Here is an 18,685-nt window from a genome sequence, read left to right as displayed (position 1 = left end):
TTCCCAGAAATGTGGGAAGTAGTTGGGTCGTAAATGATACAATCTAAAAATACTGAGCTTTCCAACCTTTTAATCTATATATATAAAATAACTTGTCCTGACTGACTGACTGATTCATCATCGCCGAGCCAAAACTACTGGACATAAAGAAATGAAATTTTGGGGATATATTCATATTAAAATGTAGGTGCTCGCTAAGAGAGGATTTTTGGATATTCCGTCGCTAAGGGGGTGAAAAGGGGGGTGAAATTTTAAAATGAGTGTATCTATATCTCAAAACTTTAAAAGTTTACAGGTGTAAAAATTGGTATTTAGAATCTTCTTTAAAAATAAGGAAACACGTATTTTTTTGTTTTCAGAAAATCCCAATAGGAGGGATGAAAAAGGGTGAAAACAGGGGAAAATGGGTTGAATGCCTTTAATCAGGATACCGGTACTTATATCTCAGAAACTGAAGATATTACAGACCTGAAAATTGGTACTTTTGATCTCTTTTAAAAATAAAGAAGCACGTATTTTTTTGTTTTTGTAAAATCCAATTAATGGGAGGGTGAAAAGGGGGTGAATTTTAAAAATGAGTGAATCTATATCTCCAAACTTTTAAAGTTTGCAGATGTAAAAATTGGTATTTAGAATCTTCTTTAAAAATAAAGAAACACGTATTTTTTGGTTTTCGGAAAATCGCAATAGGAGGAGTGAAAAGGGGTTAAAAAGGGGTTGAATGCCTTTAATGAGGCTACTTATATCTCAGAAACTGAAGATATTATAGACCTGAAAATTGGTGTTTGGGATCTCCTTTAAAAATAAAGAAACACGTATTTTTTGTTTCTGGAAAAAACAATTAAGGGGGGTGAAAAGAGGGGGTGAATTTTTTAAAATGAGTGTGTCTACATCTTAAAACTTTAAAATTTACAGATGTAAAAATTGGTAGTTAGAATCTCCTCTAAAAATAAAGGAACACGTTTTTTTTTTTTTTTTTTCCGGTAAATCCTAATAGGAGGGGTGTAGAAGGGTGAAAAATGGGTTGAATGCCTTTAATGAGGATACACATATCTCATAAACGAAAGATATTACAGAACTGATAATTTGCATATGGGATCTCCTTTAAAAATAAAGAAACACGTATGTTTTAGTTTTTGGAAAAGCCAATTAATGGCGGTTAAACAGGAGTGACAAATTGGGGTGAATTTTTTGAAAGACTATCTACAGAATATCTTGGAAACGTAAAATGTTACAGACGTAAAGAGTGGGTGTAAATCTCCTGTAAATGTAAAAAAAATATAGGTGATTTGTTTTTGGAAACTCCACTTAAAGGGAACTCAAAAGGGGTGAAATTTTAAAATGAGAATTTTTACAGTATATCTAAAAAAACTTAGCATGTTACAGAAGAGAAAAATGGTATTTTTTTATCTCTATTAAACATAAAGAAAATCGTACTTTTAGTTTTCGGAAATTCCACTTGGTTGGAGGGAGGGGGGGGGAGTAAAAGTGACTGAAAATGGTGATGAATTCTTTTAATTAGGCTGCTAACATCTGAAAAATGAAGATGTTACAGACGTGAAATTTGATATTTGCAATCTGCTTTAAAAGTAAAGAAACACGTATTCTCGGAAAATCCAAAGAAGGGGCGGGGGGGTGAAAGAATTGAAAAATTAATTGACTTAATTGTATGAGAATACATACATCTAATAAAAACTAAAGTTGTTACAGACGTGAAAATTCGTATTTGGACCTCCTTTAAAAACAAAGAAGAACGCGTTTTGGTGGGGAAACCATCTTGGAGGGCGGGAGTGTAAAGGAGTTGAATTCCTTTCATGAGGACACATAAATCAAAAACTGAAGAAGTCAGAGTCGTGATAATTGGTATTTAGAAGATCCTTTACTATTAAAGAAACAAGTACTTTTTGCGGGAAAATTCACTTAGGGGGGGGGGGGGAAGGAGTGTGAAAGGAAGTGAAAGAAATTGAATTATTTTTATGGGGATATTTACATCTCAAAACCGAAGGTAATAGACGTGAACATTGGTGTCTGGAATCTCCCTTAAACATGAAGTAACAAGCATTCTTTTAAATTTGTTGGGGGGGGGGTTGGCGGTAATTAAACTTAACGGCGGTGGGGGGTGGGGTGTGGAAGGAGGTGAGACCAATTGGTTTTACTGTTATTAATGTACTTATCAGGATCCTCCGTTTCTCAGGCGGCAGCGCGCCGGCCTCTCACAGCTGGGTTCCGTGGTTCAAATCCCGTTCACTCCATGTGGCATTCGTGCTGGACAAAACGGAGGCGGGACAGGTTTTTCTCCGGATACTCCGGTTTTCCCTGTCATCAGCCATTCCAGCAACACATAATAATAATAATAATAATAATAATAATAATAATAATAATAATAATAATAATATTCCGGACCGTCGTCAAATGCGCGGACCGCGCTGGAAACGGCTCCTGGACGGGTAATGACTAAGAATGCAGTCCGGCCGCGGGTTCAGTGCCACCAAGGCACCCAATATGACACCACGCCGGATCTCCTGAAGGATTTTATCCATATTAAAAATATTATAGGAAAAGATGGCAAAGATTTACGAACCCAACTGACCGGGAGGAATACCTGAGCCTAGCCCGGGAAGTACGAAATCGATTGCTGGAAAGGAAGATTGAAAAATGGGAGGAAACGTGCCGTAAAATCATAGAAAACCAGTCAGATCGGGAATTTTGGTGGATTCTCGCAGAAAACGAGTCAGATCGCGAATTTCGGCGGATTATATATCTAAAACAATAAGCATTCAATTATAAATTTCAGTATAATACCGTAGCGAAGCACGGGTATCTTGCTAGTCTATATATATAAAATAACTTGTCCTGACTGACTGACTGACTGACTGACTGACTGACTGACTGATTCATCATCGCCGAGCCAAAACTACTGGACATAAAGAAATGAAATTTTGTGGATACATTCATATTAAGATGTAGGTACTCGCTAAGAGAGGATTTTTGGATATTCCGTCGCTAAGGGGGTGAAAAGGGGGTTGAAATTGTAAAATGAGTGTATCCATATCTCAAAACTTTAAAAGTTTACAGATGTAAAAATTGGCATTTAGAATCTTCTTTAAAAACAAGGAAATACGTATTTTTATGTTTACAGAAAATCCCAATAGGAGGCGTGAAAAAGGGTGAAAAAGGGGTTGAATGCCTTTAATCAGGATACCGGTACTCATGTCTCAGAAACTGAACATATTACAGACCTGAAAATTGGTACTTTTGATCTCTTTTAAAAATAAAGAAACACGTATTTTTTGTTTTCGGAAAATCCAATTAATGGGAGGGTGAAAAGGGGGCTGAATTTTTAAAATGAGTATATCTATATCTCAAAATTTTGAAAGTTTACAGATGTAAAAATTGGTATTTAGATTATTCATTATAAATAAAGAAACATGTATTTTTTTGTTTTCGGAAAATCCCAATAGGAGGGGTGAAATGGGATGAAAAATGGGTTGAATGCCTTTAATGACGATACTTATATCTCAGAAACTGAAAACATTACAGACCTGAAAATTGCTGTTTGGGATCTCCTTTAAAAAATAAAGAAACACGTATTCTTTTGTTTTTGGAAAATCCAATTAATGGGGGGTGTGAAAAGGGGGTGAATTTTGAAAATGAGTGTATCTATATCTCAAAACTTTTAAAGTTTATAGATGTAAAAATTAGTATTTAGAATCTCCTTTAAAAATAAAGAAACACGTAATTTTTTGTTTTCGGAAAATCCCAATAGGAAGGGTGGAAAAGGGTGAAAATGGGTTGAATGCCATTAATGAGGCTACTGATATTTCAGAACCTGAAGATATTACAGACCTAAAAATTGGAATTTGGTATCTACTTTAAAAATAAAGAAACAGGATTTTTTTCGTTTTTGGAAAATCCAAATAATGGGGGTAAAAGGGGGGTGAATTTTTAAAATGACTGCGTCTACATCTTAAAACTTTAAAAGTTTACAGATGTAAAAATTGGTATTTAGAATCTCCTTTAAAAATAAAAAAACATGTATTCTTTTTGTTTTCGGAAAATCCTAATAAGAGGGGTGAAAAGGAGTTGAATGCCTTTAATGAGGATACTTATATCTCAGAAACTGAAAATATTACAGACCAGACAGTTAGTATATGGAATCTCCTTTAAAAATTCAGAAACATTTATTTTTTTGCTTTTGGAAAATCTAAATTCATGGGGGTTAAACTGGAGTGACAAATTGGGGTGAATTTTTAGAAAGACTATATCTACAGTATATCTCAGAAACGTAAAATGTTGCAGACCTAAAAATTGGTATTTGGAATCTCCTTTTAAACTAAAGAAACAGGTATTTTCGGAAAATCCAATGAAGGTTAGGGGGGGGGGGTGAAAAATTGAAAAATTTATTGAATTAATTGTATGAGGATACTTACATCTAATAAAAACTAAAGTTGTTACAGACGTGAAAATTGGTATTTAGATCTTCTTTAAAAATAAAACGACGCGTTTTTGGGGGGAGTGGAGAATCATTTTTGGGGGCGAGTGTGAAAAGGAGTTGAATTCGTTTCATGCGGACACATATCTCAAAAACTGAAGATAATCGGTATTAGGAGATCCTTTACTATTAAACAAGTATTTTTTTGCCGGAAAATTCACTTAAGGGGGCGGGGAGTGTGAAAGTAAGTGAAAAAAGTTAATTATTTTTATGGAAATACTTATATCTGAAAACTGAAGGTAACACACGTGAACATTGGTATTTGAAATCTCCTTTAAACATAAAGGAACACGTTTTCTTTTTGAGGGGGGGAGGTAAATCAACTTAACCGCGGTGGGGTGAAAACGGAGGTGAGACCAATTGATTTTACTGTTCCTAATGTGCTTATAAGGAGCCTCTGTGGCTCAGGCGGCAACGCGCTTGCTTCTCATCGCTGGGTTTCGTGGTTCAAATCCCGGTCACTCCATGTGAGATTTGTGCTGGACAAAGCGGAGGCGGGGCAGGTTTTTCTCCGGATACTCCGGTTTTCCCCGTCATCATTCATTCATTCCAGCAACACTCTCCAATATCATTTCATTTCATTTGTCATTCATTTAATCATTGACCCAGTGGAGTGCGACAGGCTTCGTCAGGGCTTATTCGTTCCATTCCTGACCCGGTTGAATGACTGGAAACAGGCTGTGGATTTTCAATGTACTTATTCTGATCATAAACCGATCATTTTTAATCTCTCCTGGGTTCGTTTTCAAGATCCATCTTTTCCTTTGGAGAGCCTGATTAGATTACAGTAGATTCTTCTGGCATATAAACAAAAATTTAAACCTATTTGAAATAAACGATAGATATATGATTGACCGTGCAATTGTTCACCTCTGTAATAAGGTCAATAATGCACGGAAGTATGTCATTCGTTTCGCCAGCAGTCCTGCGCACTTGCCTACGGGAGACAATGGTGCTGATCATACTGTCATCAATGACAACGGCAGCAGATGTAATTTACCGCCAAGTAGAGGTTCAGTACCGCCAAGGCACCCAAGACGACACCACGCCGGATCTCCTCAAGTATTTGATCCACATTAAAATGCTTATAGGAAAAGATGGCAAAGATTTAGGGACCCAACTGACCGGGTGGAATACCTGGACCTATCACGGGAAGTACGAAATCGGTTGCTGGAGAAAAGATTGAAAAATGGGAGGAACGTTGCCGTAATCTCTCAGAAAACGAGTCAAATCGCGAATTTTGGCGGAATCTCTCAGAAACCGAGTCATATCGCGAATATCGGTGGGTTATATATAAAACGATAAGCATTCAATGTCATTATAATACCGTAGCGAAGCACGGGTATCTTGCTAGTTTATATATATATCCTATGGTCGATCATTTACCAGTTACAGACATTTACAATTTATACTGGATATTTTAATAATAGCCCTACCTGGTTCATCCCGTTCAGAGAAGCTATAGCTATAGCCATATTTTTCCAACTTTTCGTTCCAGAGAGGCCTGGCAGAAATCTTTTCCTATTAAACTATTCATAGGTGACTTGCATATCTGTTAGGATGGGGTCCTACCTAAGATGATTCGTAATGTGTTGTAGGCATCAAAAGTATCCAGGCGCGGAGCCAGAAGAATGAACCAATTAAGTTTAAAACCTCCGACCCGGCCGGGAATCGAACCCTGGGACCTTTGGACTAAAGGCCATGGAGCTAGACCATGTACCATTATTGATACGTCACTCTTCATGAATTGCTCAGTATTCATCTCTTGAACTTTGCATTTTCGTGTCGTGTAAGGCATCATGATGTATGACGTTATCAATGAGGCAATGGAGGTTGAACAAATATCATCGAATCGCATTGACTCCAAAATGAATACAAAATATCCCTCCCATTCACGCCGATAACATAACTAGGCATAGTTCGTAAACGATCGATCATGGGACGTACGTTTTTAGGGCTATTTTGTGCTCGATTACTTTAAAACTTTTGTGAACACTCTGTACACCGAAGAACTTGTCGGTAGCACAGTGACGGCATGAACTATGGGAGAAATAGTATCCCTTCCCTCAACTAAATTTGCTCTCTCCAGTAGTCTGGGTGAATACCATACAATGTCGCTCGACAAACACAGGGTACAATACATGTCCAGGTCCCGGGTACTGAATGTTTTAGCACAGTGCGTGTCCGTCCGGAGCACACTCTTGTTCTTCCGGGAGAACCTACGTCGCTATTCATGTACCCTCCAGCGAGCACGACAACCTGAAGATTGCGAGATTCACTGAATTAGGACAGGATAGCCTGCATTCATACACTGTTAACTTGAAGTCATAGTCATCTCGCTTAAATTAAACGGCTGTTGAACAGAATTTCTGACTTTAATTTAAAATATAATTCTGTGTCTTTAACTCCATAAGCTCGATTATGTCAGGATAAATAAATCGATGTTTTTAATAATAGAAATAGATGGAGATCGGCAAGAAGCTGCCAGGCAGGGTTTTTGTGACAACGTCGTGTTACAGAAGTCTGTCTTAAAGAGAAATGTAAGGCATGTTAGACAGTGGTGGCTGGTGCAGAAAATCAGTTGTGTGCTGCAACCCATCCCCCCTCCAAAAAATAAAAAATATTAAGAAACATACCGGTATGTGGTTTTCAAGAGGCTCTCCTCTGAGTTTGACGGGCTGAGTGGCTCAGACGGTTAAGGCGCTGGCCTTCTAACCCCAACTTGGCAGGTTCGATCCTGGCTCAGTCCGGTGGTATTTGAAGGTACTCAAATACGACAGCCCCGTGTCGGTAGATTTACTGGCACGTAAAAGAACTCCTGCGGGACTAAATTTCGGCACCTCGGCGTCTTCGAAGACCGTAAAAAGTAGTTAGTGGGACGTAAAGCAAATAACATTAAATTATTAAGTTATTCCACTGAGTTTTCCACACTGAACAAACACGGAAACAACCCCAAGATACACACATATTCCTCATTAAAAACTATAAAACTATATAATTAAACACACAATAACACCTGCAATGGCAAAAGATTCACGAACTCAAACACTGGAGTGAGCGCGCAAAAACAGAACTTCCCAATGTTACCAACATCATTGAAATAAAACCAGTAACGTCGTAGTGCAAAATTACGTGTTATGTTTTTATAGTGGAATTTATAAACTAGACATTTTTATTAAAGAAAATCACAATATCATGCCCTTATTTTGACAACATAAAAAGTACAATTTTTATAGTTCATCGATTTACAGAGGTGCCTATGGAATAGGCAAGTTGGGAGTATTCTATCCTCTTTGGTGTTAAAAGACCTGGCGGGAACAGCATATAGTTCCCTTTACAGTATTTTTTGCTTTCCTTTTCGCAGTGAGCGGCCCTCTCTTAAATACTACCACTGAGTCACCTGTGCCACCTGCCACGTTCTCACTTCGGTCGTAATGCAAGTGTGACTAGTGCTGTCTCTCTGTGGTCGAACAAAGAATCGCTGCGAAGTGATGTCTTGGCGGCCTTGGTTCTTGTTTCCACAGCCTATCGGAAAAGTGGGGCACGCATGCGCAAAATGCAGAGTTCCTGCTTTCTGACAAAAAGCTTAGAAATTCTCGCTGAGCTGTGATCGCACAGCCCAGCACAGCCACCCGGCGTGGAGCGCACGACTAGTTGCCAGGTTGTGAGGTGAGTTGAATAATTTCCTATTCTTTGGCTGACGTCTTCTTCAGTGCACTGTATTTGATTGTAGATAATATTTTAAAAGTAATTTAGTTTTCAAATAGGCAATGTGCAGCAGCACTTCAGCACATAAGGTACTGCTGCCCCTGATGCTAGATACTATAGTGTCTGACAAGAAGTCGAATGGATGCGAGTTAAGAGGTGCGAGAGGTAAGCATTTCTATTGCGCATGCGCCTATCTCAAGTCTGAAGGTCTGACAATAAACATCGGTTCCGACCGCGGTGACTCTTTCCATACGAGATGGTGTCGTGAAGTTTCAAAATGCTAGTGCAATTGTGCATTAGTTACACATTTACTATAATATTAATAAATACTCCATTATGTACAGTTTGGTGAGGAATATGCAGGAGCTCACATTGTCTGTCCCGTCTAATGTATGTAGCTAAGAGTGTAGTATTCGTTTTTACTGCCGCAACTTCTCACCAGACGTAGATAGTACACAAGAACCTCGTTTATCCAGCCCTCATTAATCCGGATCTCCAGTTTATCCGGATCGAAAATAATAAAAATGTATTTTTACACGTACAGTATTTCTTTTAGGGAGTCAACTCTTCTTGAATGTCTTTTACGCCAAGGATAGTTAAGGACAGGAATTGAAAGTAATTCGGCCACGATCTATCAAAGATACTGTTCCGGCATTTGCCTGAAATTGAGAATGGGAAACCGTGAAAAAGCATTTCCAGGACGGCCGAGGTGGGATTCGAACCCATGCTTTTTTGAATGCAACGCACTATTAATTCACTGACGGTGAAAACAGCGCCCCAGCAGTGGAAATAATGACTCATGGAGAGGCAAACGCCATACAAATGTAAAAGAGAAAAAAACTCACACATTATTTTAGTGCATAAAACAGAGTCGTAAATGTACGAACAGATTTCTTATATTTCTTTGTACAATTGAAAAAAGGTATTACTGTACAACTTATGTCAATAGATTATATAACATGTACTGTATTTGTTATTTAGTTTCTTCCGGATTATCCTGATTTTCGATAATTCGGATTAGTCCTGGTCCCACTTAATCCGGATAAACGAGGTTCTTGTGTAGTCCGTTCATTTTTACTGTTACTTTCGGAAGAAATGGAATAAGTCAATTAATTGATTTTACCTTCACGGCTATTATGTTATTAATGTTATTAATTGAAGTCTAATTTAACTAGCTGGTCACCGTGAGTACTGTGACCTTAAATTCGGGAGATAATGTTTTCCCATTTTGACACCACACAAATTCTCGAGCTGTACCTTAATTAAGGACACGGTGGCTTCCTTCCCACTCCTTGCCCCCTCCTATCCTGTCGTCGCTATAAGACCCATCTATGTTGGTGTGACGTCAAGTAAATTGAATGAAGAATATCATTCCTAATTTCGCACAAAATGAAATAAAAACAATTCTTAATTTTATCTAACCATTATTATATTTTTGTTGTTATTTATTACGAACTAACTTAAATAATTCGACATCTTTAGAGAAGGATGGGTAGAGAGCCCGAGTATGCGTGAGCCAGACCATTCCGAATCATTCCGTAACAGTCGCTGTGTCGATTTACGTAAGCCGTAAGATTCGTACGGTTACAATTTGTGAAGTTGAAGTCGAAGAAAAATTATGATGGCAAAATTCTGTACTGTTCGAATTTTTCTAGACAGTTATTTTTTATTTTTTTGAAAATTTAGTACGCTTTTGCACATAGATGGTCCAAAAACTACAGTAATGTAGTTAAAATTATCTTACGAATTCTCTTAGTACGTTTTTCGGAATGTTCCATTAATGGAACAGCGGGCACGAACGGGTTGAGTGTTTTTTCAACAACGAATTTTACATTTACGTGAGTTTTAATGCATTTGTATTTATTGTCCCTCAATTGAAGACTAAATAAAAGGAAAACACACGTTATTCACAATTTAAATACGGAAATATTGTAATTATCACTGAAATAAAGAATCAAACAAACAAACAAGCTCTGCTGGCTTAGTGAGGAAGGATCACATGATAAGCACTATGTTACAGCGGTTCATTCTCTTTTTAGTCATTGTCTCACATGCCATGAAATACTACAAAACAGTTGACGTGAAGTGCTATGCCACACTTCGTGCGCATTTTTGTAGTGTTTTTCTTGCACTGAGCGCATCTGGTCTGTTTTTCCTTTGAAGCGATTGCATGACCTTTTTTTTTATCAAAACGCACTTCATCTGAAACTCTTTTGTTTACTGGGCAGACCTGGCTTGGTGATCGGCCTAAGGAAGCTCTTGAACTATATTTTTGTAGATATGGTACAGCTATCGTCCTAGTAAATGCCAGAAAATCGAGTGGTTGGTCTTTGTACTTCCTGGAAAAGCGATAAAGCAACCAAGCATTATTCACAGGCATATTTCGAGGAAATGCGAACAATGGCCAATACCATTTTTTCATCCTTATGGACACTCTAAGGCCCCCAACATTTTTGTTGACTCGATCAAAGCCACCCATGTATGTGTTGTAGTTCACTATTGTTGCCGGCTGAGGAACATCAATTTTTCTCTGCAGTGATCTGCTCCACCTCTTCGCTGTTCCAAGAGGACTAACTCCTGCCTGAGTCGAGGCTACGGTAACAATGCTGTTATCATTGTACCGGATAAGGGTAATTCCACCTTCAGCATCAGTTAACTGATGATGTGATCCTCTTCCCTTCTTGGCTAACTCCTTAGCATTCATCAGCGGAACTCCCCCTAACCTGTTTTGACGTATTACTCCTGTTCCATTATGTCCACTTTTCTGGAGTTCCTCCAACAGTTTGATTGAGATGAAATAGTTATCAAAATAAATATTATAGCTGACGGCCTTCGGTAATAATGATACCATGTCTAAAACAACGGATCCACCTACACCAACTCCAATATCAGTCCTTGTGTTTCCTGTACTGGCTCCTTGATATGGATCAGCCTGAATAACGTAACCTAGACGATTGCATGCACACCAAACTTTGTGCCCAAACCTTATTGGTTTACCCATCATATGTTGTTTAGTTCCATGTTTCCCAAAATAAGGCACCATAGCCTCATCAACACAGATATTTACATCATTGAAATAGAATTTTAGCCACCGCTCATTCATTATCTTCCAAAGAGGTCGAACTTTAGTGAATATCGTGTTTGTCTAGATTAATGTTATCACACGTATGTAAGTATCTCATGATTTGTTCAAACCTGTTTCTAGACATGTCTGTTGCAATAGATTCATTATGGCTGTCCGCAGATTCTTCCCAATATAAACGACACCTAGGAACTCTCGTGTATCCACTTACAAGCAGTATAGCAAGAAACACTTTCATTTCCTCGCAAGTGACATTATGCCCTATGTCATTTTTTGGGCCGCGTATGTATTTGAATAGTTAACCAGCATTTCGATTACTTGCTGGTCATAAAAAAGTTCGAATAAATCAATCGGTGTGTAGTCTTTTGAAAGGAAATCAGGAAGTGACCATTCCTTTTCATTTTCTTGCTGAATGTCTACTTCTTCCCACTTTCTTGGTGGCGTAGATGCTGTTTTACGTTTTTTTGTTCTATGACTATCGAATACTCCCGAACTTTGTAAGTCAACTGAATGGACACACTTTTCATTTGATTTAGTCTGTTCACTGTTACACTCATCCAAACCTAAATGTACATCTACAACTTCTTGGTCTATGATTCTCCGTACAGTTGCCTCCGCATGACCACGGAACTGGTTGCCCGATAAGTGATCAATGTCTTCCACATCTTCATCTCCACTATCTTCGTCCGACCCTAAGTAATTCTCCAGCGGCCCAATAAACACATCTGTGTCCAAAATGACAGCTTCGTTCTCCATTTCATTCAGACATTCTTGTATTTCATGAACTGACAGTCTTGAGAGAAACAGAAAAGAATAGTGAAAATCCCAATATTTCTGGATGATAAAATTAGAAAGAATGTAGTAACAACTGTAAACATCAATAATAGTCATGTCCTTAGTGCCAACTATAGAACAAGCTAGCAATGATAAACCCCATGCCATTCATGTCCGCTGTTCCAAAAATGGAACGTGACATTAGTGCAGCTCAGGAAGGTTATTATTAACTCGAGTGATAAAGTTTCAATGCTATGTTCGGTTAACTACAACTCTAGTCTTTCTATTTCCATAACTACGTTGATGAGAATGCATTTCATGTTTATGAAACAAACAAAAAACTTACCCTTTTCATGCTGCTGATGGGAAAGCCATGTTCAAAAGCACACATCTGTAAACAAACAGCTGAGAAACAATTGATTATCACTCTAAGCAACACAGTCTTGCCAACTCTAAACGATGTGGAGTAAATATTCCCTCAAAATTATGAAATATACCTACACAACGGCTTTTAAGAAATGTTCCATTTTTGGAACAGCGGGAACAAATGGGATATAATAATATTAATATATTAATATTATAATAATTTTATTTCGCCTGAAGTACCTACTGGGTGGATTGAGTAGCTCGATAGTTGTTGTTGTTGCCGGTCCCAAAGCCCGGGGAAAAGAGGAGGGTTGGTTCAATGGCGTAAAATGACAGCCAGAGAACATCTTGAGGTAACATCTATGGTTCACATTCATAGTTGTAACTCTGAGCTTGCTCCATCCAAGGCTATATGCCTTTGTCAGTCAAGAAAGGACAGAAAACTTTTCGGTAAATTTCCACCGCTTGGTACTATCCAGGGAAGACTGCGTGCGGGTACGGTGGGCAGTCACTTGAAAGATGAATCCGATGAGTCGGAGCATCTGGAAATACCCAAGACAAACCAACGACTAAACCAAAGAATAAAAATTAAACAGATAAACTATTTAGCAACATATAACATCAACTCTCTGGCACAGGTGAGAAAATTAAAAATCCTAACTAATGAGCTAGACAAACAAAGCATCCTTATAGCTGGACTAATAGAGACGAGGAATCCAGACCAGGAACCCATGGAATCCCAAGGGTATAGAGTGTACAAAGTTATCCCTGGGAAAAGAGTGATGAAGAAATGTCCACAATTCGGTACAGGATCCATAGTCAACTTGAAAATAATTGATTCGATAATAGATTTTCAGGCAAAATCCCCAAGACTCGCGACGCTAACAATAAAGGCATTGAATAAAATGTACACAATAATTAATGCCCATGCTCCAACAAATTATAAAAACAAGAGGATAAAACCAGAGGAGAGGTGGATGAATTCTGGGACCTCCTGGATCAAACAGTGACAAATATAAATAAAAATCAAACCAAAATTTTAATAGGCAACTTCAATGCACAATTAGGTAAAGAAAAGAGATACAGAGACATGATAGGAAAATGACCAGCTCAAAAATAGACCAATAAAAATGGCATAAGATTGTTAGACTTTTGTAGAAACCATAATATGATATCAAAATCGACGTATTCTATGAGAAAACCTAGTAAACTTAAGACATAGAAACACCCAGATTGGATAAAAGGAGAATGACAATTAGATCATGTTTGTATGGAAAAGAATTATCATAAGGAAATCCAAAATGTTAAAGTACTTAGAGGAATAGACATATGGTCTGTCCATTTCATGGTGAAAATCAAAATTAAATTCACACTAGTGGAGAAACCAAAATCAAAATGCAAACTGAGAAAACTTTATGATCCCCATAAACTAATAAACAACGAACAGTATAAATAACTAACTCGAGACATTGATAGAACAGATAAAGTAAAAGAGATCATCCCTAAAATAAGACATAGCTGAGAAATTAGCCTTACCAAGTCCAAAGAAAAAGCATCAGTGGTGGAATGAGGTATGCGATAAAGCATTTGAAAGGAGACATCAGGCATCGTTAAATTATCAAATTCAGAAAACATAGACATCGTATGAAGAATTTACCAAGCGAAGGAAACTAATACAAAAACCATCAGAAATATTAAAAGACAACATCAAAAAAGCTTGATTCAACAAATAGAAATAGATCACAAAAATACCAATTCTAGGGATCACTATAAAATATTTTGTAAACAACTTCATAGATATAAACCGCCAACACTTATGCTAAAGGATAATAACGGAGATATGGCATGTAATAATAAAGATAATACACAAAATCTAGCAGAAAAATTCAGTAAATTACTGAATTGTGGAGAACCGTAAGTACTACTTAATATAAACACAGATATGCCCATTAATACTCCACCAGAAAATATCGATCCACCCGGCTTTGATGAAGTTAATCAAGTCATTAAAGAACTGTAAAATAATAAAGCTTGTGGGGAATACGAAACATTTGCCGAGTTGTGGAAAAGTGCAACGGAATCAATTAGAGAATCACTTAACCAATGCTTGATTAAAATTTGGAATGATGAAAAATTACCGGACCATTGGACAAATCAATAATCCACCATTTGCACAAAAAAAATGATAGAACAAATCCTGATAACTATAGAGGAATATCACTCCTGGATAGTACTTAGAAAATGTTCTCGAGAATAATTTACAATCGGTGCAAATGTCAACTGGAGAAAAATGTAGGGGAGTATCAAGGAGGATTTCGACCATAGCGTAGTTGTCCAGATCAAATTATAACACTAAAATTATTCATGGACATCTACAAAAGAAGACAGAAACAAATGATTATCATTTTCGTAGACTTTCGGAAAGCTAATTATTGCATTCACCGACCTTCAGTATTAAAAATATTACAAAATTTTGGATTACATCCTAAATTAGTTAAAATGATAAGCTAAACTTTAACAAGCACTAAATCAGATGTGAAGTTTAGAGGACAATTATCCGAAGCATTCACTATTAGAAAAGGACTAAGACAGGTTGATGTACTATCGCCACTTTTGTTTAATTGTACTCTGGAATGCCTGATGAGAGAATGGTATAAAGACAATAACAAAAATATAAAAAATTGGATACACTAAAGATGAAATTAACCTAAATTGCTTAGGATTTTCAGATGATATGGCATTACCAGATAATAACCTCAATGAAGCTCGGAATCAAATCACAAGTCTCCAAACTACTCCTGGAAAAATATGATTAACAATTTCATTTCAAGAAACTAAAATAATGGCAATAGATCCCTTGTTAATAAGCCGTGTTATGATATGTGGAAAAAAAATTAGAAGTTGTAAAAACAGTTTAAATACCTTGGAGAAATTATAACATACAATTTAAATGAAAAAATTCTTGGATAGAGAGAACGAATAAATAATCCAGAGCCCAAAAAGTAACCAGAAATACTTACAAGAAGAAATGTTTGTAAATAAATACAAAATTGAAACATTATAAGACTGTAGTTCAATCTGAAATATTTTATGGAAGTGAAACATTATTTTAAACTAAAACAAAAGAATAATATAGACAAAATTTTTAAAATAGAAAGAGTAGTAAGAACATGCATTAATAAGAAGTACCAAATATAAGGAGAATGGCGTATCATCCGAAATTCAGCACTATATGAGGAAATAGAACCTACAACGGATTCCATAAGAAAGAAGAGAATATCATTCTTTGGTCATCTGTTGAGAACTCCTCAAGACAGGTTAATATGCGGAATTTTGGAAAGGCTTTGGAAACAAAAGAAAAAACCTGTCTGGATAAAATAAATAGAAGAAGACATGAAAATAATGTACATAACACTCGAGGATTTAAAGAAGAAATCAAACAAAGTAAATAAATTGAAGAATAGTAAAATTAGATTCCTACCAGAATGTGATAAAAGAGAAACAACTAAAAGGGTATTTTCAGAAGAAGAACGACAACGAAGATCAGATAGAATGAAGAAACACTGGAGGAACAGAAAAGAAAAAACATAAAACATTATAGAAGACCGGACAGAAATTGATTACAGTGTTCCAATGCGGCCGTAAAAGCACAATAATAATAATAATTTTATTATTTTAATAATAATGTCATTATTATTATTATTATTATTATTATTAACACGAAAGCTTGACCAGTTTACGAGTACAGCAAGACCTCTTCCCGCACATGCGCTGCCACCCCTCTTCTCCAGCGACTACGGGAAATGCACAGCAACATAAGTTACGTACGATAGCAAACAGGTTCAACACCCCCTGTACTCTGCTACTGTAGTTAAACACGTGACTCAACGACACGAGAACAGTATGTCAAAACAGGCGTTTCTTACCATGTTAATTCGAAACACATTAGGTCGTGAAATTTTTGGCTCGTTTATAGGGAAACTATTAGGACAGGTTAAAACGTACATACCATGCGTTGTGAGATGTACTTTTCTTTACCGACTAGCAAAATATCTCCACATGTATCCCTAACAACCTGTGTATAAAATATAGGCTTAAATCGTCTATTGCCATTGCCATCACTGTTACGCTAACCTTGGCTGACGTACTGCTCATGAACAGGGAATACACATATTAGTTAATCGTAAATTTTTAACAGTCCGTGGACCACTACAGTTCGTGAAATGCACAACATTTAACCCAGTTTTTGAAATAAACACTCATGCGACTATTGCGTAACATACGACTACTATGATTGATATATCTCAGAGACTATACTTGAAGCTCCTCTGAATGCTTCATCTATCCTCTCCCATTCAGAAACAAACTTTAGGCTGGTAAGCCCCTCTGCGGCTCGGTTGAAGTGCACGTGACCTGCATGAAATCTCATTTATAGTCTGCAGTAAGCCAGTATGGAAACTCTGGTGAGGAAATATTCTCACCAGCGCAGTGATGACACGGACAACCAAATAGAAAACTGTACGCTATTTTTGATCACTGTATTTCTTCCAGGTTGAAATTAGGAAAATTATCATATCTTTCCGTGGTCTCTAACAATTGATTACATTGCAGTGTACTCTGTCTACTACAGACTAGTGGGTACACAAAATACAGCACGCAATGTGGCATTGTCCCATATTAGGGATCTTAGTCCATTTCGTGCGTCATGGTGGTGGTTACTGGAGAACTACAGGGTCATGAAGCAATATCACCTGCAAACTGAAAGATATATGACATGCATATGAATCAGCAGTTCTTCTTTTCTGTACGATCTTCATTTGCATTGTTGTTTAATTGGATATAAAATATGTAAATGATATTGTTCAGTTTCAGTTTTTCAGCTAAATAAGCCTTTCAGATCAATATTTAGAGACACAACAAAAATAATCAGCAGTAAGACTGCTGGTGCATGAACTCGACAGTGAAGTCAACGGCAGCGAATCTAATATGGCTTGGCGTCAGGCAGAAACCGGTTGTAAAACATTTTGCCAAGCCATGCTGACCGTGAGAGTGCGACATATTTGTAGAAAGATAATCGATAGGTCGCCTCACCGCAGAAGTGAGAATAGAAATATTTCGCCTTCCTGGAAAAGTGAGGTCGCCTTCGCGCTAAAAGTGAGGCAAAAGCTGGGACGACTGCCCCATTCAGAAAGCGGCAAATATTTGCCCAAAGTTGAGAATTAGCACGTGGAACGTTCGCGCGCTCACCGAAAAAACTAGCAGACATTATAGAAAGGCGCCGACAGGACATAGCAGCTGTGCAGGAGACAAAATGTAGAGGAGGAAAAGCCATAATCATTGGCCATCGCTCTTCTAAAACGGTGACGCCAATGTAAGAAATGAAGTAGGAATCATCTTCGCCAATCATATTAACAGAAGGATGATCTCAGTCACACGGATCAGCGACCGTCTAATGGCAGTAAATGTAGCCATGTATGATACCGTGTGCCTAAATGTGATCCCTGCATATTCACCTCAGGCTGGCCGTGATGGAATCACGAAACAAACATTCTGGGAGTACTACGATCATCTAGAGCACCAGATGCCACGTGAAGAGAACATGTTGGAAGGACTGCCGAGGATTATTCCGAACGTCATGGAGGCTTTGGTTACGGAATTACGAATGACCACGGTGAAGAGAGCCTTCAGTTTGCCTAAGAGTACAATTAAGCTGCAGGCAACAAATACTTTCAGAAGAAGGAAGTGCACCTTATCACATACAAGGTGAAGACCTCATCAATGGTACAAGACTGAGTGGAAGAGAAAGTCAGACGTACATAAATTGACAATATTCTCTGCAACGGTGATCTGCTGAGACAATTTGTAGTCTGCAACGTCATCCCAGTCGAGCCTCTGACTCCTCGATCGGAGAGCTATTGCTACGGTGTGCGTTAAACAACACAGTCAGACCAACTATCAAGATTAAGTGGTTCAAGCTGCGAGATAAAGAGGCAGCACAACCACCCATTGATATCGGGGCTTATATCGTCTAGAGCATGCAGAAGAACGAGAACTACACCCCAGATCGAATGAGGACGAGATTCCAGGAGAACTGTACCAACAACGCAAGGCATCACCTTGGAGTATCTCATGGAAGACTGGAAATAGACAAGGAAACCTGGTGGTGGAAATATAACGTCCAGGAGGCAGTGAAGAAGAAAAATACTGCGTTTAAAGTATAGTGGAAAGAGGAAAACAATCAGAATGGACAATACCTAAAGGAA

Source organism: Anabrus simplex, chromosome 1 (genome assembly GCF_040414725.1).
Source record: "Anabrus simplex isolate iqAnaSimp1 chromosome 1, ASM4041472v1, whole genome shotgun sequence".
In the NCBI taxonomy this organism is placed as follows: Eukaryota; Metazoa; Arthropoda; class Insecta; order Orthoptera; family Tettigoniidae; genus Anabrus; species Anabrus simplex.
Note: the sequence above shows the minus strand (reverse complement) of the source record.